The sequence below is a fragment of the Myotis daubentonii genome, chromosome 5 (genome assembly GCF_963259705.1).
Source record: "Myotis daubentonii chromosome 5, mMyoDau2.1, whole genome shotgun sequence".
NCBI classification, from domain to species: domain Eukaryota; kingdom Metazoa; phylum Chordata; class Mammalia; order Chiroptera; family Vespertilionidae; genus Myotis; species Myotis daubentonii.
The window spans coordinates 78227703-78251346 of record NC_081844.1 but is presented as its reverse complement, the minus strand read 5'-3'; the positions used below and the strand labels follow the sequence as shown (position 1 = coordinate 78251346).

Sequence of the window (23644 nt, the reverse complement as noted above, 5' to 3'; positions counted from 1 at the left end):
GAAAATAAGTCAACAGAAGTTTTATATAATTAACTAATTAGAAAAAATATTGGAAGAAAACAACCCATTTACAATGGAACCAAAGTTTATCTAGGAGTAAACTTAATAAGAAATGTATAAGTTCCAAAGTGGTTTAAAGAAAACTTTAAACCACTACTAAAACATAGACAAATCTTACATTAAAATTTTTTTCCTGTATGGGAATAAAAACCAAACAACAAACAAATTAAAAGACACACAACAAATTGTATCTGCGGTACTTATTTCCTTAACATATAAAGTGCTCCTACAAATTAATAAGAAAAAGACCAACCACTTGATTTTTTTAAATGGACAAAGGACATAATAGACATAACAGAAAAGAATTGCTTTTAAACATAAAAACTGCTCAATTTCATACATGATAAAGGAAGCATAAATTTAAACTACGCTTTATGTCCATTATATCTCAATAAAGCTGAGGGGGGAACTAAGTTAAACCTGTTTGGTAAAGATCAAAGATTTCGATAATATTCTGTTGGTGAAGATAGAAGAGAAGAGGCACTCTCGTGCATTGCTGGTGAATATAAACTGATAATAATCACTACAGAAGAGAATATGACAATATCAAAATTTTAAATACCCATGCCCTTAGGTAAAAAATGCCCATGCCTTTCGACCAAACAAGTCAACTTCTAGGAATCTGTCTGCAGACATACGCAAACATAAATTAAAGAATGGTCCCTACAGCACAGGTGGTTACAGCCATGGTCTTGAGAGAGCCAAATGTCCCTCAACAGGGGCCTGATTACACATATTATGGTACATTTATACACTGGAGTACTACACAGTCATTACAAAGAATCAAGAAACTATTTATCCTCTAGCATGGATACCTCCTAGATAAGTTACTAAATGAAAAAAAGGTGTAAAAATAGTTTATGAATTATATAAAAATGAAAGAATAAAATATATGCATTAACATCTCTGGAGCTAGTTATAATGTAAATAATGGGGGGCATGGAGGAGGGAACTGGGTGATTGAGAATCAGGAACAGGAAGAGACTTCTATACTTTTTGGTACCTTTTGAATTTTGTACCACATATACACATGATCTATGTTTAAAAATTAGTTTGGGGATAAAATGAAGAAGCCATGCAAATGAAGATCTCACTGTTAAAGCAGCTGGGATCCTATATGTAACCTGGTTCATATTAAAATATTTTGGCTCATGTTAACTTCTTAACATATGCCTACCTGTTTAGGTGGGTTTTTAGTGCCAATTTACAGCATAGTTTGTCTATGAGCCATGTTCTGTTGAGCCACGGCCATTTCAAACAAACATATGGCCAACAAATAACATATAATGGCTGATAATAGTTTCAGTCTTTCCTCTATTGCAAATTACAAACATTTTATGAACAAGTCAATGAATGCATGATGAAGTATGACTTTTTAAGTCACTCTGCCATTTTAAGGAATGTAAGCATTACAATCACAGTAAATTGGGCCAATGAAGTTTGTCATTTGGAAATCTCCAAACCATCAGCAATTAAAAGATTTTTCCATGAACCCCAAATCAAGTATTCTTTGGGAACTTTAATTTTTCTTAAAGTTCCTTTTGTTTCATTTTATTCCATGAAAATATGAAAGACTATCAGATGCACAAAACCAAAACAAAAATCCTGTATCAATCTGTGAAATGTTTAACAGCACCCTGAGTTTAAAATGCAGCTTCAGCCAAATAACATGTATAATTTATTAAAGTTCTAAGACTTAACTTCTAGCACATATTTACAATACAAATCTTTCATTACTCAGAGCAGTTCTCTTTGAAATGTTCTTTAAATCAGCTGCCTTTTATATTTTGATTGTAGACTATTTTAATTATGCACTAAAAAAGAACATATCTCCCACTAAGAAAATGAGCACCAGCGACTCCAAAGTAATTTCCCCAGTACAATCTCCATTAAGCTTCTAAATACTTCCTTTACTAATTCAATGAATTAGAACTCTATTGTTTACGAATCACCTTTATGTTTGTAGGCCCATAACCCTTCTTTTATAAAACACAATTGCCATGGAAGGAAATGATATTTATGTCTGATTAGAAATGAAAACACTATTACATAAATCAGTTTGGGCATTTCTTCACGTCTTGAAACATGATCGGCAATTTAGTCTAATTGGTGATCAAGGAAACTATCTTGTGATCAATTAAAGTAATTACCAGATTCCGGCAACACAACCTACCTTAATTTCAGCTAGAGTCTGCACTTCTTCAACTTTAATTAAAAATAATGAAAATTATTAAGCAAAATGCATGGCAAGATCATTGCCAAGCACGCACATGTCATAGGACAGGACCTTCCCTGGGTGTTGGTGACTGATCAATCACATAAACAGTGCTTGGTCCACCAAGGAAAGGCCTTCTTTGCCCCAGAATATGATTACGTGTCTCAGCATGACTTTTTCATGGAAAACATTGTTAACTGTTCTAGCCACTGCAAATAGAACATCAGATCTTAATTTGTGGGCAACAGAATATTCTCAACTAGCAACATGAGAATTGTGAAGAACAGGCCTAACCAAAGATGCTTTTGATCCATGCTTTTTTCCTCTAAACTATTACCCTTATTTTGAACACTACAGTCAACTGCAAAGACTTCAGAGTCAAAGATGTAGGCTCATATCCTAGCTCTGCTATTCACTAGCTATGTGACCTCACAGAGGAATTAACCTTTTAAATGAGCCTCAGTTTCCTCAGATGTAAAAAGGGGCTAATTCATGTAACATATTTTACAGGATGCCTGTCCTTCTAGTAGGCACTCAGTCAATGCTAGTGATTTATTATCATCACTAACACTTTAACACACACACACACACACACACACACACACACACAGTGTCTATAACCTGGAGAGGAAAATTCCTTTGCAAACCTAGTACAAGAACAACTGAAAGGCCAAAAAAATTCACCTTTGCAGGGCTGAGAAACCCAGAAACATATTTAAAACTATTTCTCTAAGTGGGTGTCCACATAGAAGATTTCTGGTGGAACTGGCAATCTGTCAAGTGAGCATCTTAGCCAAGCAGGTGACATGTCTCCCTGAGAAGCCAGACTAAAGGCCTCACTTGATGACCTTTACTTAGGCAGTCCAGTATGTGCGGGGCAGACACGACCCCACTGATCCTGAGCCACTGGTCTACCGGCCTTCTATTCAATCCATTACAGAACTCAACATTTCCAATAACTCAGGCCAAGAATATCCAACTCTGAATTAAAACTGGCTTCCCCAGGCACTTGAGACAATGTCCACAGGCTCCTGAGAGAGCAGCCTGCTCTACTGTGCCCTCAGCTGAATTAGTGCTTCAGCTACTGCTAAGTACACCACCTATGAGAGCATGCTCATCTCTAAACATGACCTTCAAAAGCTATACTCACAGACCTGTAACATTTTAGAGCCTTTTTAAAAAAGTTCTTAAGTCAACATTTCTAGAAATTACCCTAAAAAGCCATTTGGGAAAATAAGGCAGCTCTTTTAGCTAATTACACGGAGCACCTTCAAGATATGCTGTTAAATGAAAAGGCAAGGTGCAAAGCAGTTTTCCTTTGCAGATTTAGGATTTCTAATTACATTAGTAAATTCCTCCTGAATTCCTAGGCTGGGAAGACTACCCTTTGAGAGAGGTCTACTCTTCTCCAGGCAGCAGCTTAACCAACATAAACACCTCTACACACAACTTTACCTAAGAACTCTTTGTTTCTGTTTCATTTCAGTGAAAGTTCTCGAGACAGATTTCGCACAGCTGATGGGTGCCAAAAAGGCATTCTGGCCAAGATGAGAATACCTTTTCCCTGGGAAGACACTACCCATTTCCAAACTCCTCTGCCCATAAGTTTAAATTTCAGTTCCCCATATCATCATCATCAGCTACTATGAGCAAACCAACAGCTCAGTCTGATTAGCTCCTTTTAGAATTTCTCACAATCCAGTTTTGCTCTCTTGATCAGCACATTTCCCAGTTTTCTATCCATCCTTTCCCCTAAAACAGACCTAAACACTGGTTTCAAAATCATGTCAAGAGAAATCATTTACCCAGAGTTCCCTAACATCTAAATAACTCCCGAGGCCTCACTGTTCATTAAGACTATTCACTCATGCCTATCAGTTGCTTCAGAAAAGCACTGCTGGAGGTTTTCATTCCCGATCGTTTGATAATCCATAGTTGTTGCCTTTCAGGAGTCTGATGAGGTGAGAGGTATTGCAAAATCCTTTGTTTTGTTTTAACAACCTTTTATGAATTAGAATTTATACTGCTTGGTTTTATCATTATAAAATTTCAACTTATATAGAGAAAAATATCTTTATGTTTCAACTTCATGTATCCAAACCATTAAGACATATGGAGTATATGGACAAATACATTTTTAAAAACTGGTATGCAAAATGGCCATCTACTCCTTACCTTTTCTTCTTTATAATCAACTGGCTCCTTTTAAGAGATGCAACTACTACTTACACTATATAATTCCAGTTTATATCTGATATGAAACTGTCTTGCCTTATTATCATAATAAAAATATCTATATGCACCTAATTTTAAAAAGAGAAAGAAAGAAAAGGCAAAAAGGCTTCTATTCAAATTGGGACACATTAAATTAAACTGAAAGTCAAACCCCAGCAACAATAACCAAAAGGGTAGAGGGAGAGAATGAAGGCTCGGGGCAGAAACGAGGGCTCAGGGGAGCTGGGGGGCAGTCAAAAATATTTTAAAGAAACAAGCCAATACCTAATTTGGCTCGATGGTAGAGTAAATACACCTTCTACAAGCAGTGTACATTTTTTAAAACAGTCTCATCCTTCTGCACAAAATATATGATGGTATAAAAAGGTCTGCACAATATCAACAAATTCATACTTATCCTTTCTCTTACTTATTTTTAAAATGGAATCAGTTCTACTTTTAAGAGTTTTTAAGTACAGTTTTGGCAACACTGCTGATATTTCCTGTAAGAAAAATACATCACTCTAATATTCGAGCCCGATCAGAGGACCTCCAGTGATAGTTGCAATGCGTCTCTAGGAGAAAACAGCCTGCCAGACCCACTTCTCAGAAAATGGTGCCAATTCAGAAGAAGCCCGGTGAGGAAAGAGACCATCTCATCGGCATCTGTATTTACTTGTTTCAAAGTGCACATCCAGGTTGTGAACTTGGAAAGGCCCCTGAACCTGTCAGTCTTCAGACACTGAGCTGAAGCAAACCATAATATATTCAGAATTTGTCCCCAACCTGCTATGATGAGGTTTAAGGAAAGATCTATTACCACCCTTACAGATTGAAACAAGGTACTTTTTTGTTTTTGTGTTTTAAACATTATTATTAAAGAAAAAAAAGAGAAAACTCTCAGGGCTTGAGGCTTTTAGAATAAAATAAGCTTAGCACTTCCCCTGCTTGGTATCAAAAGACGCACAAAGACTAGTGGGTGGTATCATCACCCACCAGAAAAGTTCTACTCCCATCTCTGTCTCATTCTATGACCTTGAGCAAATCCTAAACCTCTCTCATCACTCCTAGTCTCTGGAAATTGGAGGTTCTTAACTTCATTGTGAGTATGAGAAGGTCTCATAAAAACATGCAGGGTGCTCTGTACAGAAAACGTGCTACTGTGGAACACTCGGGGTTCCAATTTGCCTAAATCTTACACAAAGTAATTTTATGCCCTTGTTTTAATCTAGAAAATTTACTCTGTGTGGCCAAATGAACTTAGTTGCATCCTGTATACAAATGAATAAGTCTCTGTGTTAAAAATTCACAAATAAGGCCAATAACTCAGAAAATCATAATGAATAGAGGAAACATTTAAAAGAATAAATGCTTACTTAAGTCAATTCTTTTCATAATAGTCCAATATAAATTACCTTATCTTGAGCTGTTGATCAGGTAAGGTATTGGGGGTTTGGAGTTTTGTGCTTTTTTAAAATAATTTACAAAATCCTGAGAGAAAAACAAATGGTTTTCCTGAATGGCCATAAATGGGATCATTTGTTTTTCTCCTCCCATTCAGTTCCCCCCACAGAGCAGTCGCCTTCTCTGTGCAGGTGAGGGCAGGCAGCACACAGCAAAGCTCCATCTCCGCACCACGACCTGCACAACCCCTTCACGATCCCATCAGGAGAACACACACAACTGGCTCTACAACAATGAGACAAAGAAAGAACACAGGTATTGATGGAGTGGGAGTGCGAGGCCATTTGATGCAGTTACTAAAGAGAAATTCTTCCCCTTTGTTTTTAAAAGTTTATTATTTCATACCCTATGCAAATCATACTTTATCTATTAGGCAATAATATCTGAGAAATACTCAAGTCAAATTAAAGGCTTCAATAGCCTTGCCAAAAGCACTGTGATTTTCCTATAAAAAAATTATTCCAATTTGTTGATCTTACATAGGATGAAACATACTGTAACAATCTTCGTAATTTATGTCCTGTTGGGACACAATGATTTAAAGTAACATAATACAGAGCCGCATCACGGCTAATCTAAACCACCTGACCAGATAAACACCAGCTTCCCTTCTCTCTTCAGCAAGGGCATTTCTGTTTATTGTCATATCATTTCCTCATTCTAGGAACATGCAGAATAAATGCAGCCAACCTGCATTTCAGTGGGAGGCTGAGCTGGCCTTTCCCATGTCAGGAGGTTTGTGTGCACACAGGTACCAGTACAATGTCAAGGGCTTACAAGACAGAAAACAATCCAAGAATTCCACCCTCAAAATCATTTACAATGAAGCAAATATGGATTCATCCAGCACAATCTGGACCAGGTGTGGTGTTATAAACCACAATCTTTTGGAGATATTTTAAAATGTCACTGAAATGGTAATTCTTTAAAACAAATTATGGGGCTTACTATGAGCCAAATTTTTATAAATGCTTCAATCATGCCTCTTGCCGTGGTCACAGGCACTCACGATCTGATTAACCAAGCTGAGACGCCCAAATTAACCAACGTCTTTGGGGGAAAGGAATTCTGGTAGAAGAGAAAGACAAAGAGTCCATATGGCACTAACCATGGTCATTTCTGGGACACAACTGCATAGGCACATTTCAAACTGCGAGGTTTCTCCAGGGTCCAAATCCCTTCTCCCTCCTCATATATGCAAACCTTACTGGCCAAGGAGGTTTTTAGGGAGACTTAAGGGGAGGGTTTAAAGTTTCAATTGTGAAAGAAAAAGTGCAGAAACACATGTGCATTCGGCAGATAACAATTCACTGAAAATATTTTAAATCACAACAAAATGCCTGTCTGACCAAATTTCTATAAACTTGGTTGGGCAAGAGAAAAACAAACAATTGTTTAAGGGTGGTTTCAAATACTGTTTCTGCTATTACGGAGAATTTTCAAAGCTCTTCATGCTCCATTGGAAACCGCTCTGCTTCACCAAGTTCTTCTGGTCAGTCCTGCCAAAGAAATGGTCTGATACACTTTATTACAAGTTTATCGATCTGCTTACCCAGACAAATATATGTAATTATCTTTGCCCATAAAGACCAGTGTGAAACAGGATTCCTCCATTGAAAGCAATGAGATTACTCAAATACAATGAAAAGAGACAGGACTAGCAGATACAAGGCATTTGCATCCCACCTCCAGCTCCACTGAAGTCCCCACTGCAACATCCTAATTCAAGTCACCTAGCCTCAGAATGTGCAAAACCTAAGCCAACTTGACCAGCACCATTTTCAGTCTCCCAGGTATCTATCAGTTCAGGAAGGGAGATAGCAAGTATTACATTTCTGTCACAACGTGGAGCCTTTTCATTTGGGAAATTAAAGGGGAAATATCATTTTGAAATATTTTTTTCAGACAACAGACATTCAGTAACTTGGGTTTTAACATAATACTATACACAATTTTAACATTTTAAGGCACTAGATTACAAATCTGAAGTATTGCTGGTGACGTTCCAAGTTAGTGCTATCAACAGTGAATTTTGGGTCCTAGCCAGTTTGGCTCAGTGGCTAAAGCACTGGCCTGCGGACTGAAGGGTCCCTGGTTTGATTCTGGTCAAGGGCACATACCACGTTTTGGGCTTGATCCCCAGTAGGGGGTGCGCAGGAGGCAGCCAATCAGTGATTCTCTCTCATCGTTGATGTTTCTATCTTTCTCTCCCTCCCCTTTCCTCTCTGAAATCAATAAATATATATATTTTTTAAAAACAGTGAATTTTGGTAAAAAGTGTATAAAAGGGTCTTTTTTGCCCTAAAGCCCCTACAATCTGGACTGAGGCCCTACTGTTTCCATGATCTTTGTACTATATGTGCATCTTCCCAAATGTCTAGAACAGCCATGGGCAAACTACGGCCCGCGGGCCGGATCCAGCCCGTTTGAAATGAATAAGACTAAAAAAAAAAGAGACCGTACCCTTTTATGTAATGATGTTTACTTTGAATTTATATTAGTTCACACAAACACTCCATCCATGCTTTTGTTCCGGCCCTCCGGTCCAGTTTAAGAACCCATTGTGGCCCTCGAGTCAAAAAGTTTGCCCACGCCTAGTCTAGAACCACTGAAAAATCAGCTCATGTTGCTCTGAATTCACGAGGCCTTAGTCACCTTGCGTTACACTGGCCTCATGCATGGGTAAGGATTCTCTGATGACAATGAGCCTTGTCATAACTGGGTTACAAAATGTGACTGTCCTGAATCTCTGACCTTCTCATAATCCTGAACCTTCATTTCTTATTAATCTGTATACCAGAGGGTTATCCCACAATCCAATCTTTGGATCTATACCCTAAGGAAACTCTCACACCTGTACTCAAGGAGACCCAAGGATGCTTATTATAGAACTGATGTAATAATGAACATCTTAAAGAATCTAAATGTCCATCAACAGGGCAATGGCTAAACTGTGGTTAACATTTAAATTTTTACTTGATTTACAGAGAACTAGAACATTTTAAAAAACACACCTACTGTACCAGAAGCAGTGCAATGAGATGGAAAGACTATCTAGTTAGGAATCCAAGGTCTACACGCAGACCTTGAGCAAGTTCCATGACTTGGCCCGGCTGAGAGCCCCATCTGGTACAAGGAGGTGATGTGTAACAATCGCACAGCACAGTGCCCGCACACACACAGTAACGTTCAAGGAAAGACAATGTTAGCTAATAATAGCTGCAGTAGGATCTAGTAAGCACAAGGAACCAAATATCTCTGATTATTTCAGCATTAACCATAAATTATCATTTACATGAAGACACCTGAATAGACTCTTTTCTGATCAAGTAGAAACATAATTGATTCTTGATGACTATGGATCATAGTGTATCTAAGGCCTGAGATACACTGATTCTCACTGTTCTCGTTGTGTGGACAAAGGAGAAAAGAGAAAACATGATGGGCATTTGTAAAATCACAAGTCCAGGGCAGGCACTCGCACCACCCCGGGAGCAGGTTGATTGTGCCTGTTTCACAGAGGAGAGAACTGATGCTCTGGCAGGGTAAGTCACGTGCCCAGAGTCACACACCTCATAAAAAGTGAGGCTGGAATTCGAATACAAGTATGTCCAACTCCCAAGTCCCCATGTGTAAATTCAGGACCAATCCCTGATGTCAGAATACACTTTTTCTATTTATTTACCTAAATGTTAATTATAGCAAAAATAAGTTTCCTGTCATTTTAATTTCAAAAATTTGATTTCAAGAGAAATATAAAGCATTATAGAGGTTTAGAAAAAAAACTACTATATATTTTGTTTTTATTTTTTCCCTGTGTCCTTTTTTCCATTGTCATGATATTTATTTATTGTGTATCCTGAACCTTTCTTATAACATGGAAACATCCTACTCATTTTCCGTGAGACTCCTGGTCTTCTTTACTTATTTTTAGAAACTGCACAATCTCACACAGAATGGGTAATTTTCTCTTTTAGAATTTATTTCATGTAAATAGTTTAATCATATAGAGGAGACATGTATACCAAACATACCTTTTTAAAAATTTTCCCATGACATTTTAATAAAATATTTTCTTTATCTTTATTGCTGAAAATATTACAGATGCTCCCTTTTCCCCATTGATTCCTTCCATCCTGCACCGCCCTCCTCTTTCAGAAGCATGGAACAGACTGACAAAGCTTAGAGGGAAGAAGGGAGGGGGGTAGGAAGAGATTAACAAAAAACTTATAAGCATATATGCATAACCCATGGATCCAAATATATCTTTTTAAATCAGGCCTTCTAAACAAACATTCTTTGAATTCTCTACCAATACACATTGCCGAGTTTCAGGGACAAAATTAGGAGAACAACAGTATAATTGGGGGTGTATGAAATAAATGATAAGACTTTTTAAAATTCTTTTTTAAATGTCCAGTGAAAACATTAGACAACATGATAAAATCCTCTTTAACTCAGTACCTATTAAAGCAACCAATTAGTTCAGGTATTAACAATCTGCTGTGACAAAACCATAACAATTAGCCTGTTAGAAACTCCATCCACCAAACTTGAAACAACAGGGACACTGCCATAAAATTATCCCACGTGCAGGCAGCATGCCCTGTGGAAAGATCCCCAGAGCAGACTTCTCTGAGACCCAAGTTCTTACCCTCAAATACTCCTCCCAGCCACACGTGCGACTGTGGGCATGCCACCCCACTGTCACACTCACCTACTCCATTTGACCAGGAGAGGACCAATGAAGGACCATGAGAACACGTCAAGGAGCCAGAATGAGCTACCTCATTCACTGCTGGTGGGAACATGAATCGGTACAGCCACTGTACTAAACAGTATGGAGCTACCTCCAAAAATTAAAAATAGAAATACCATATAACCAAGCAATCCCTCTTCTCAAAAAATCTCAAAACATTTATTCATAAAGACGTATGTTCCCTGCAGCATTATTCACAGTGGCCAAAACATGGAAACAACCGAAGTGTTGATAGATAGATGATTGCATAAAGAAAATGGAATCCTACTCAGCCATTAAAAAAAATTCTGCCATTTGTGACAACATGGATGAATCTTGATATGTTAAACAAAATAAGTCAGATGGAAAAAGATAAGAACCATATGATTTCACTCATATGTGGAATATTAAACAGAAATCGACAAATTAAAACTCATAGACATGTCCTTATCAGTGTTTCTCAGTGGCAAGAGCATCGGCCTGAGCACCAAAGAGTTGTGGGTTCGATTCTGGGTCAAGGGCATGTACCTGGGTTGCTAGTTTGACCCCTGGCTCTAGTCAGGGCACGTGCAGGAGGCAACCAATCGATATGTCTCTCTCACATTGATCTCTCTTTCTCTCACTCTCTCTCCACCCCACTTCTTCCCTGCCTCCCACATCTTCTCTCCCTTCTAGTGTCTCTAAAGATCAATGGAAAAATATTCTCAAGTGAGGATTAACAATAACAAAACACACACACACCAAAAAAAAAACCACCTCATAGACACAAGACAACAGTATGGAGGTTACCAGAGAAAAAGAGGGGTAGGAGAAAGTAGAAGAGGGTAAAAGGAGTCAATGGTGACTGGAAGGGGATTTAACTTTGGGTAGTGAACACACAATGCAATATACAGATGATGCATTATAGAATTATACACTTGAAACCTATATAATCTTATTAATTACTGTCACCCCAATACATTTAATAATTTAAAAAATAAAAACAACTTCATGCCCAGCTGGTGTGGCTCAGTGATTGAGCATCGACCTATGAACCAGGAGGTCATGGTTCAGTTCCCAGTGAGGGCACATGCCTGGATTTCAGGCTCAATCCAGTGGGGGGCATGTAGGAGGCAGCCAATCAATGATTCTCTCTCATCATTAATGTTTCTATCTCTCCCTCTCCCTTCCTCTCTGAAATCAATAAAAATATATTTAAGAAATAAAATAAAGTAAAATAAATCAGAAAGTTTCAAAAGGCAACATTTGAATTTGCACTCACCAAGCACTACCCTGAACCCACATGAATGATGTATAGGCGTACTCTGCTATAGCCTCCTGACATTTCACAGATCCTCCATCTCTCTCCAGCACTCATTTGAGTATTGTTCACCTCACATCTTGTTCATAGGCCATCTATATATATAAAAGCTTAAGCGACCGAACGACTGGTCGACTAGTTGCAATGATGCGCACTGACCACCAGGGGGCAGGTGCTCAATGCAGGAGTTGCCCCCTGGTGATCAGTACACTCCCACAGCGGGAGCACCACTCAGCTGACCAATGTGTGCCAGACGCAGGGCTCACAGTTGGCCGCAGACCACAGCAGAGCGGCAGCGAGCCTACCAAGTGGTGGTGGTGGCAGGCGCAGCAGGGCCGGGATGGGCAGGAGCGGCAGGCAGGAGCGGCAGGTGGCAATGGACTGCTGGTTTTGGCCCAATCCCTGCAGGCTACGCTGAGGGACCCCACGAGTGCATGAATCTGTGCACCGGGCCTCTGGTTTTATATAAGGAACTTCAGCAGCCACCATTTTAGTACCCAGTAGGCGTCCTGAAAGCAATCCCCTACAATAACAAGGGACAACTGTACTTTGAAGTGATCTTCACTTTAATTTCTCCAAATTATGATATTGGTAGAGTTTCATAATGCGGCCAAAGTCCCATTACCCTTTAGCCTGCCTAATCTCTTCCTCAAGTACCCAGTGCAAATTGGGGGCCATGCCTACCCTGGTGTCTGAGATGCATTCTTCATTGCAACCCTGAGATTTATGGCCAGTTGCAAATCTAAAAACAAAAAATAAGCCAAGCTGTGAATACAGGGAGTGGCATGAGGTCAGAAATAAATTGGGGGTGTCTTTGAAAGCATGGTCTAGACCAGCAGTCACCAACCGGTCGTCTGCGGACCACTGGTGGTCCAAGAGGTCCGAAAGGTTGACAACTGCTGGTTTAAGGAAACCTTTGGAGCAGCAGTCGCCAACCGGTGGTCTGCAGACCACTAGTGGTCTGTGAGGTCCAAAAGGTTGGCGACTGCTGGTCTAGACAGCCATGCTTCCTGAGACCAACAGGGCTGGGACTGGCAGGGGCTGCAGCAGTTACCTGGCCCAAATTATCTGGCTTAGAAAAAAACCCCGGCTTATAATTTTTAGTCTTAATTTTCTGTACAAAAGAGGTGTTCTGCCTTGACATTAAATCTCTCTGGGGCCATGCATTATATAACAGAAAAGTGTCCAAATAGTCCTGTGATACAGAAAGAATGAGAAGGGAGAGTGTATTTGATGTGCAGACCTAGCACTCCTACCCTGCACAGTTACTCTTCTTTCAGCCTGGGCTTCCTCAATGACAGCAGGGTTCCTCCCACTGTGTGACTTGATGACCAGCACAGAGATAAGTGCTGTATTCCCTGGTGATTGAAAAAGAAGATTATTCTCATAGCACAGACGGGTCTCCCTTAGCCAGCAATCAGACTGTTTAAAAAGTGAGGGTTTTGATTTTCCTGGTAGTTAGGGAAGAATCTAGAGCCCTGTCTGGCATCAATGACCTATTTAGGACCTCAGAAGTGTTTTTACAAGCTCAGTAAAACTTTAAGGTAGTTAAGTGTCCGATTTATCTTTCAGTTTCACATATTGTTAAGAGCAGACCCCAAGTCACAAATGTCAGTCTCAGCCTTTCGGAAAGCACCTTTGAACCTTCATATGTGTTTCATCTGTTGCTTTCCTTAGACACATTGACGGTTTTAGGCCTGGAGATTGTGTCCACACATGGTAGGTGCTGCACAGGATTTTAGTCGTCTCTGATTATTTGCACAGACTGGGGCATTCTGAGTCACTCTTTCTTCTGACTGCCTCAGATTTCAGTAAAACTTGCTTCAACAATGCTGGAGGCTCCTATAACCCAGGAGATGTCCCATACATATTACATGAGCATAACAGGTTACGAGTACAAAGTTCTAAAATTTTCAAAAATCTCAAAAAAACAACAAAAACAATAAAATCTGAATATAAGAAAATCAACAACTACATTAACACAAACTTGTAATAAAGATACAAATTCTGTCCAGCCACGTTCTGTGTATCACTTTCTAACAAGGCAGGGTAGTACTGAATAATGACAGCTACAAGAAACTCATACATACCCACCTTTAGAAGGTTTCAGGTTGGTGATTTCTCTCAAAATTCAATACTATTCAGTATTTTCTTTAAATATATTTCCTTTAAATGGTAAATATGGTTAGGTATATTCCAAATATAATATTTTTAAAGGATAAAAAGTTACAGAAATGGATTTAATTATTTTTAAATCTGCTCACAAATCTGACAATAGAGAAAATGGAGGTTAAGTTAATATAGACAGTATTTATATTATTCATTTAAGGAAAGCCTTTGGATTTTAGAAGTACAGGTAAGCCCTACTTTACTAAAAAAGCTTAAAAAATTATAGCTAAACAAAGAGATTTTTTTGGTGTGGCATCTTTCTTTTGTCACTTATAATTCTGTGAGTTAGCAATAACTGATTTTGATTACTTCAAAATAAATGGGAAATGGTTTGGGTTTTAATGTAATTTTTTAAAAGGTGGTAATAAATTTAATAGCAATATATATATATATATATATATATATATATATATATATATATATATATAAAAATTCTTATACTTAATGCTTGAATTTCAGACAGCATTCAAGCATTCCTAACTTCACAACCTCCTCACTGTACTCCTTCCCTCCTACACCCTAGCACTACCTCAGCACCAGCCTCCCAGCCTCTACTCTCACACAAAATTAAGCCAAAGGTTCATTTCTATTTTGTCAAACTCTAATCTTATGCTCCCAAAGTATCTCCCAACACACAACACGACCATGTCAACAGTCTCTTCTTCTCCAAAATCAGAGGGTTCACAAAAGTGTGATGGCACTTGACAGATAGTGGAAATCAGTTACAAAACTTCGAAGTCCCACTGATCCCTACACCATATTATAGACAAAATGGTTAGTCAGCCACATAGCTATTTCAGTATATTTCTGCTGCCATTTCTTAGTGAGAAAATGACTTTTAAAAGCTAGTCAAAGAACCATGAAAGGCAAGGCTAATAAAGCCGCTGCTGGTTTCAGTTCTGGTACCCAAAGTCAATGGCAATAGCAATGGATCCTGAGACGTGCATTACGATAAATACTGAAAAACAGCAGCATCGTAGGCATGGAGACTACAGGAACTGCAGACCAAAAACCAAACCTCGAACCCCCATACTCACAAAGCTAAAACGTTTCCTCGTGTGAGAAACAGAACCACCACTAACAATTTTTGAAAATATTTGAGTCTTGGCTCAACTGGATAATTTTGTTTCTGTACTGAAAACCATTCCATTCAAATTCCCAAAGTCTACGAGTAGATTCGTACTCAGATTCGTACTACTTTTGAGACATAGTTTCCTTCCAAACCCAAAGAAATGAAAGGGAGAAACCAGCAAAAGAAAAATATTAAATAACATATATAAGATGGTTTACCATTTTATGAAAAACAAATGAAGAATTAAACTCACATCACACTGATAAACTGAGAGGCTGCCAGTGGCTTTCAGGGCAGATGTAACATTTTAACAAATGTGATTGTTTGTGAACAAAATAATTCTGATCAAAAACTTAATTGCAGCCAAAGTGAGCCCTGGGCTGTATCACCATAATCCATTCTGACAGGAAGCAGTGAGTGGAGATTCCTACTGTGAAAGGAGCACATGTGAAAGGTCAGCTTTGGCTAGAACTTCAAAACCGTTAACGTGTAAAACAGTGTGCATTAGAGCCCGGAACGGCTAACCACTGGATTAGCGGATGTCCGTTGTTGGGTCTGATGTGCTTTTGGCAGGTAATGGTTAATTTGTAAATAGGCAATGTATTGTAACTTTCTTCTCTGCCTCTTCCCAACATTTACCAGCAGAACCCATTCTTAATTACAGTCCAGAATAAATGCAGTCTTAGAGTTATGACATGGTCTCACTATAAGTTTCTTATTTTTTAAATAAAACTTAAGTTTTTTTAATTTAAATTCTTTATTGTTGAAAGTATTACATATGTCTCCTTTTTCAGAACTTGTTTTAATAATTGAATGAAGGAAAAGTTGCATGTATTTAAAAAATAAATGTGTTGATATAATGAATGTTTTTCATGTAAAATTAATGTATGTTTATCCAATAGCAACTATAATAGGCAAATGAGGATTTCATTAGAAGAAATACATACTTTACTCAAATACCATAATCTGAAAAACCAATTACATAATACTATGTTACATGGCTTAATACAAAATCTAAATAAAAATGCAGTTAATATTAGTTTCCATTTTTCAGCAAGATGTTACTTATGAAAGAACCAAGCTAAATATTATCTTATAAGCAAGTGAATATAAAAATACTTTATACATATTTAGTGCTATAAAATTGGTTCATTTGGCTTTAAAGTAACAATTTCCCCTATATCTAAACCAGTTAAGGTAATATGGTATTAATGAGTAATAAAAGCTGGTACTAGGTACTTCAAGTCAATGATTATTTTCGGGTTAGCACATTTCTGAGTTAAGGAGAAATAGTATTTCTCTGGAAATGAGTAGGTCTTCTAAAATAAGTCTTATTTCTGTTCTCAAACTCATCCTTCTAAGGTTGTGTCTTTGGCCATTGGACAGATGCAGCTCCTTGGCTAAATCCAGGGATCATGAAGATGCTTACATGGCAAGGATAGCCTCATCACCAGCAAACTCATGATTCCTATTCCCTTCAGAATGTCAACTGACACCCTTAGAAACAAAATCACACATGAGCTAACAAATGGAATGAAAGACTGAGAAGAATCTGGTCAGCAAAACAAATTACCAATTTCTTATGTTTCTGTTTTCCATACTATAAAGGATCTGAAACCTTTAATGTATTTGGAAGATTCAGAATCTTCCTAATTGTCTGTTTTTGAAAGTATGGGATTCATTTACCAATCTGCTGCTCTTCCTGGGCTCCAGGCCCTGGCACACAATCCCTGCTGCTCAAGGAGCTTATAATGTAGTGGGAGAGGGCAGAAAGGTCATCCATGAAGACCAGGTAAGACGTAAAGGAGGGCCCTGACCGGTTTGGCTCAGTGGATAGAGTGTCAACCTGTGGACTAAAGGGTCCCGGGTTCGATTCAGGTCAAGGGCATGTGCCTTGGTTGTAGGCACATCCCCAGTGGGGGGTGTGCAGGAGGCAGCTGGTTGATGTTTCTCTCTCATCGATGTTTCTGGCCCTCTATCCCTCTCCCTTCCTCTCTGTAAAAAAAAATCAATAAAATATATTTAAAAAAAAAAAAAGAAAAAGAAGTAAAGGAGGTAGAGGATGAAGCAATCAAGAAAGGCCAGAAATAGCCCAAGTGCCAATCGGTAGATGAATGGTTTAAAAAAAAAATGTGGTACATTTACACTATGGAATACTATGCAGCTATAAAAAAGGATCTCTTACCCTTTGATGAGTATTATACTAAGTGAAATAAGTCAGTCAGAGAAAGACAAGTATCACATGTTCTCACTTATATGTGGAATCTAATGAACAAAATAAACTGGCAAACAAAATAGATCCAGAGACATGGAAGCATGGAACAGACTGAGGATCCTCATAGGGAAGCAGGGTGTGTGTGGGGGCGGGGGGGGGGGGAGCAGGGGAGGTAAGAGATCACCCAGAAAGGGGACATCTGGCCCTAGCCAGTTTGGCTCAGTGATTAGAGATTCGGGCAGCAGACTGAAGGTTGGCGGGTTCCATTCCAGTCAAGGGCATGTACCTCAGCTGCAGACTCAGTCCTCAGCCCTGGTTGAGGCATGTGCAGGACGCAACCAATTGATGTTTCTCTCTCTCTGTCTCTCCCCCTTCCTTTCACTCTCTCTAAAAATCAATAGAAAAAATATCCTAGGGTGAGGGTTAACCAAAAAAAGGGAGAGGGGGAGACATCTGTAATACTTTCAACAATAAAAATAATTTTTTTTTAAAAAAAAGAGAGAAAGGCTCTGAGAGGCTGGCTGGGCACATCCATGGAGTAGAAACTGCAATAGGTTCGCAGTAGGACACCTACGTTCCTCAGGAGCTGAATTTATCCTATGTACACAAAATGCAAAAGAGATGTCAGAATTCACCAAAAAAATATTTCACAAGGCTCCAAATTGGTCATTAATAGGTATTTTCTTATACAGTTAAGTGATTAATTACACCTGGTAACACACTAAGTACATATAACTACTAATTTTGGCCTCACTCCTAATCGTTTTTTCCGTCACCACAACCCTTTCAACATAGTAATTCTTGGCTACCGTTCCACTTCCTTGGTGAGCCTCGGGCTCAAAGAAGCTTATGAACTTAACTCCAAAAAGATGGTCAACAGAGGAAAGTGCCTCCACACTGAGTTCCACCTTAAAGCAGATATGCCCACTCAGGGTCACGGCCCCGCGCTAAGACACTGCATGCTGTCCTACCCTCAGTGCCAACACATGATTTTCTCTCTCACGAGTAAGATTATTGCTAAGGCAGTTACAACGACTGATTATGAAAAAGATGTTGCTTACTTTTTAGTTGGCTTATATTTGTTTACATGTCTTAAAATACTAAATGTCCTGAAGGTTGAACTTATACTTTAATTCAGTTCTGGACTGTAAGTTACTTTTCACAAATATGTTACCAGTTTCTTTTTAAGGACCGATGTTCAAATGGGAGGACACCAAAGAAATTCATCATTCAATTCTTATTTGTAGGAGCAGATTCCTTGTAACTTGTAAATTATCTTGATTTACGATGAATCATTATTATATTCATAAATGCTGGAAAGTTGGTGAACAACATGATATAACGACACCCCGAAATAATTTTATAACTGCAGGTGTGCAAATCATAACATGTGGGAGATGACTCCAAGGATAATGGAGAATAAAACAGTTTAGGAAGGGTCACATAAAGGAGAGAAGGGACGAGGGCACGTACCCCAATTTTCTAAGACGTCTTTAATACCAACTACTCTTTTATATGCAGATGCAGTGGAACAGTCAGGCAGCACAGTCAACAGTTAAGCTTAAACAAGCAAAGGCAAAATGCTCCATAATTTACAACAACCCAATCACTTTGCTCATTCTTTTGAGGTTAAATGCTACTGACATAAGCTACACCTGAATCCAATCAGTGCAGAGACGTTGAGAAGATTCACACAAAAGGACTAAATTTGTCACAAATGGGTTGGTTTCCGATCTTAATGTAGCCAAGTTGCTTTACTCTGACCTCCATTGAACAAATCAACTTAATGGGCACTAGGAGTGCCATAAAACTTAACAATGGAGTGATTTTTAACTTTTAAAATATAGTTATGAAGCAAAATGTTGGATAGCTTCTACAATACTGGAAATCAAATTAAATCTAGATGTTTTTTAACAGTCTTGACAGATATAATCCTAGTTACCATGTAAATTTATGGTAAGCTGCTGTGATATTAGCCACAGGTGCTACTTTTAATATATGAGCCGCATCTGGCTGGGAATAGAATTTCTCAGAGGACTGAAAATGACCTCAATATCAGACAATGGAAGAGGGGGGGGAAACAAGACCACTGTGGCATATAAAGAGCTGAAGATGTGGTCCACAACTAAATATTTCATATAAAATTTATTTTAACTCTGCAGTTGTAGATTAAAGGATATTATGCTTTCAATATTTAAGAGGCGTAGATATATTTCAAACAAATATCCAAAAGATTAAGAATGTAAGACAGTTACGAATACCCTGGGTATATATATAAATACTAGTTTTCCGACCTTTGATCAAGTTGGAAAAAATTATGCACTAAGACTTGAAAAGAAAATTCTTTCATGGTTCCCAAGCACACGACAAGATTAGACACCATCAAGCATACCAAACCAAGATGTAACAATTACTGGTCTCCAAGCAGCAGCAACTCTCCAGCACCAGGCCACTCACTAGCTCTGTTTTTAAAGTTCTTTGGAGTCATTCATCACATCCAAGACAACATTCTCACAGAGTGAAATTTTTAAAAAATCACTACAAGTAATTAGCATTCAGAGTTTTAGAACCAGCAATATCACCCAGAGACAAATACAAAAAGAAAATACAACTTTCTTTTACCTATCCAATTCAAAAATAAAAAGATAAAAATATGTATAAAACACAAAAGTGTTTCCCTTTAGGAAACCCTTCCTGAACCATTCGTAAGCCATCATTTGCCAGAGAACTGGCAAGTGTGGAAATGTGATCAAGGATTTACAAAGATTTAATTTCCTATGAAGTAACTCTTCCCAAATTAAACCAGATTTCTTTATCTGAAAAAAAAAAAATCTCTAAAAGAGAAACATTTCTATGAAACTATTCCCTACACTACCGTAATAAGCTGTAAGAATAGCAGCTACAAAGCCTTATAACGTACCATTTTCCTTCTGACCTCAAATAACTGGAAGGGCTTGATTTTTTTAACTTCAACAAATCAATCTAGGCAGCAATTTCTATTTACATTGTTTTTAAACAAGTAACTGAATCTATGCCTGATTTCAATGGGCATCAAGATCCTGAGTGTCTTTAGCAAGAAGAAGCTGGTGTGACTCCCTCTGTGATAACCAACAGCATTTACCCGGAGCATTTAGAAAAGGTGGACTCGCGCAGCTGGTGTGGCTCAGTGGTTGAGCATTGAGTTGTGAACCAGGACTTCAACGTTGGATTCTTGGTCAGGCACATGCCCGGGTTGCAGGCTCGATCCCCAGTGTGGGGCGTGCAGGAGGCAGCCAATTCAATGATTCTCTCTCATCACTGATGTTTCTAACTCTTTCTCCCTCTCCCTCTCCCTTCCTCTCTGAAATCAATACACATATTTTTTAAAAAGGTGGGTTCATAAAGCTTCATCTATGAAGATGGTTAGTTACTGTGGAAGGGTACTGGCTAAATTAAATATGACCTTTCCATTAACTAGAATACAGGGTGTCCAAATGGAATATAGGGTGTCCAAAAAATGTATACCATGAAGTAAAATATTTTACTGATGGGAAAATGTTCACCATACATTATGTGAAAAAGTAATGAGCAAAAGACATCTATGATATGACCCCAAATATATAATTATATGTATATTCACAAAATACATATTCACATATATTATTTTTAAGTAAGCAGAAAGATTTACAGGTATATTTTTCTTTTTTGGACTTTTCTGTTTTCCATATTATAAAACATACAATGCAATCAGAAAAAAAAACGTTGTATTTATTAACAAGCTAAACATACCATATAAATGTAACACAGTGATGTCATTCCTGTAAGACTGAGAGGCCTGGCTGATCTCTGTGCTGCATGAGTAATCCATAAATGTTAAAACCCTTCTATTTAAAGCTTGCAGTTTTAAACAACTAGAAGGATGGAGAAGACTCATTTTCAAGCTCACATACCAAAATCATACTTTAAGACACTCAGAATTACAATGGCCCTCTCTTTCACACATCTGTATCCCCAGCTGTACGGTCAGTAGCTCAGAAAGCTGGGGTCTCTCAATATAGGACAAGTTTATCTTCTCTCTGTAGAGTTCTGACTCATAGAGTAAAGTTTCCAGCTGGTCTCTGCAGACCTATCTGGTAGTGACTTTCCATTCTAGATAGAGGCTGAACTCCAATCTGTAATCAATGTAGGACAAATAATTGATCAACCAAGTAGTATAAGCTAATGCTTTCAAGGCAGGGCATGGGGAAGAAAAGACGTAGCAATTTACAAGTCAAATTCCTATCAGTAGCTGGCTACCCTTTTCTTCAAAATATGCAAAGAACACATAGCCCCCTTTAAGACCTCCAAAACAAACATTTTTTTCTAAACATAACAAAGAAACAGACTTAATTTTGAACACAGAGTTATTCATTCAAAGCATCAGGACATTGCAAAAACAACTGCAATCCACATCCTGAAGTATTCACAGCCTTTTAAAATACAGATTTGGGTTAGAGAAGAGGAGTTGTGGTCTTTGGACAGGAAGCCTGGCCTTGGAGGGATGGCCACTGCCTGTTTCCTCTGTAAGTTTGAGAAGGTTCCTGAACCTCCCTCTGTTTCCACCATCAGCAAAATGGGGTTACTAACCCCTAACCTTGCAAGGCTTCTGTTGTTTCATAGGTCAGCTAACAAAAAGCTATTAATGCCTATTAGACACTCACTCATCAATTCAAAAAATATTTTGTGACTCTCCAAACACTCATGAACAAGTAAACTGATTTGGCTACAACATTAAGAGTTACTTGTACAGAAGAACGAAGTTGGAGGGATCACAATACCAGATATCAAACTATATTACAAAGCCACTGTTCTCAAAACTGCCTGGCACTGGCACAAGAACAGACATATAGACCAATAGAACAGAACAGAGAACCCAGAAATTGACCTAAGCCATTATGCTCAATTAATATTTAACAAAGGAGGCAAGAGCATACAATGGAGTCAAGACAGTCTCTTCAATAAATGGTGTTGGGAAAATTGGACAGATACATGCCAAAAAAAAAAAAAATGAAACTAGATCACCAACTTAAACCATACACACACAAAAAACCTCAAAATGGGTAAAGTACTTAAACATAAGATGGGAAACCATAAAAATCTTAGAAGAATCCATAGGCAGCAAAATATCAGACATATGTCGAAGCAATATCTTTACCGATACAGCTTCTAGGACAATGGAAACTAAGGAGAGAAAAAAAAAATTGGGACTACATCAAAATAAAAAGCTTCTGCACAGCAAAAAAAAAAAAACAACAACAAAAAAACCACATCAACAAAACAACAAGAAAGCCCACTGCATGGGAGAACATATTTGCCAATGTTATATCCAATAAGGGTTTAAACTCCAAAATTTATAGGGAACTCATACAACTTAACAAAAAGAAGATAAACAACCCAATCAAAAAATGGGCAAAAAACCTAACAGACACTTTTCGAAAGAGGACATACAGAAGGCCAAGAGACATATAAAAACATGCTCAAAGTCACTAATCATTTGAGAGATGCAAATCAAAACAACAATTAGGTACCATCTCACACCTGTCAGAATGGCTATCATCAACAAATCAACAAATGACAAGTGCTGGAGATGATGCGGAGAAAAAAGAACCCCCGTGCATTGCTGTTGGGAATGCAGACTGGTGCAGCCACTATGGAAGACAGTGTGGAGTTTCCTCAAAAAACTGAAAATGGAACTGCCATTTGACCCAGTAATCCCACTTCTAGGAATATATCCCAAGAAATCAGAAACACCAATCAGAAAGGATATATGCACCCCTATGTTCATAGCAGCACAATTTACAATAGCTAAGATCTGGAAACAGCCTAAGTGTCCATCAGCAGATAAGTGGATTAAAAAACTGGTACATCTACACAATGGAATACTATGCTGCTGTAAAAAGGAACTCTTATCATTTGCAACAGCATGGATGGACCTGGAGAGCATTATGCTAAGCAAAATAAGCCATTCGGAGAAAGATAAATATCACATGATCTCACTCATTTGTGGAATATAATGAACATAAACTGATGAACAAAAATAGATCTAGAGGCATAGAAGCATCAAACAGACCGTCCAACCTCAGAGGGAAGGCGGGGGGTGGGGGGGAGGACAGTAAGAGATCAACCAAAGGACTCGTATGCATGCATATAAGCATAACCCATGGACACAGACAGTAGCG

General features: G+C 38.3%; 1 protein-coding gene across 6 annotated transcripts in view; it reads right to left on the bottom strand.

Annotated features, from left to right (window-relative positions):
* PCBD2 (pterin-4 alpha-carbinolamine dehydratase 2) overlaps positions 1-23644 on the bottom strand; it is a 61636-nt gene that overhangs the window by 17593 nt on the left and 20399 nt on the right. Inside the window, exons 1-2 of one of the 6 annotated variants that reach the window (XM_059698417.1) lie at positions 13248-13349; positions 12676-12733 (exon numbers count right to left, since the gene is read on the bottom strand). The exons of 4 other annotated variants lie outside the window; for them this stretch is intronic. The gene's annotated coding sequence lies outside the window, so the exon portion shown is untranslated. Of the gene's footprint in view, positions 1-12675; positions 12734-13247; positions 13350-23644 lie in introns of those variants that run through there. One more of the 6 variants, XM_059698416.1, reaches the window with a different exon arrangement.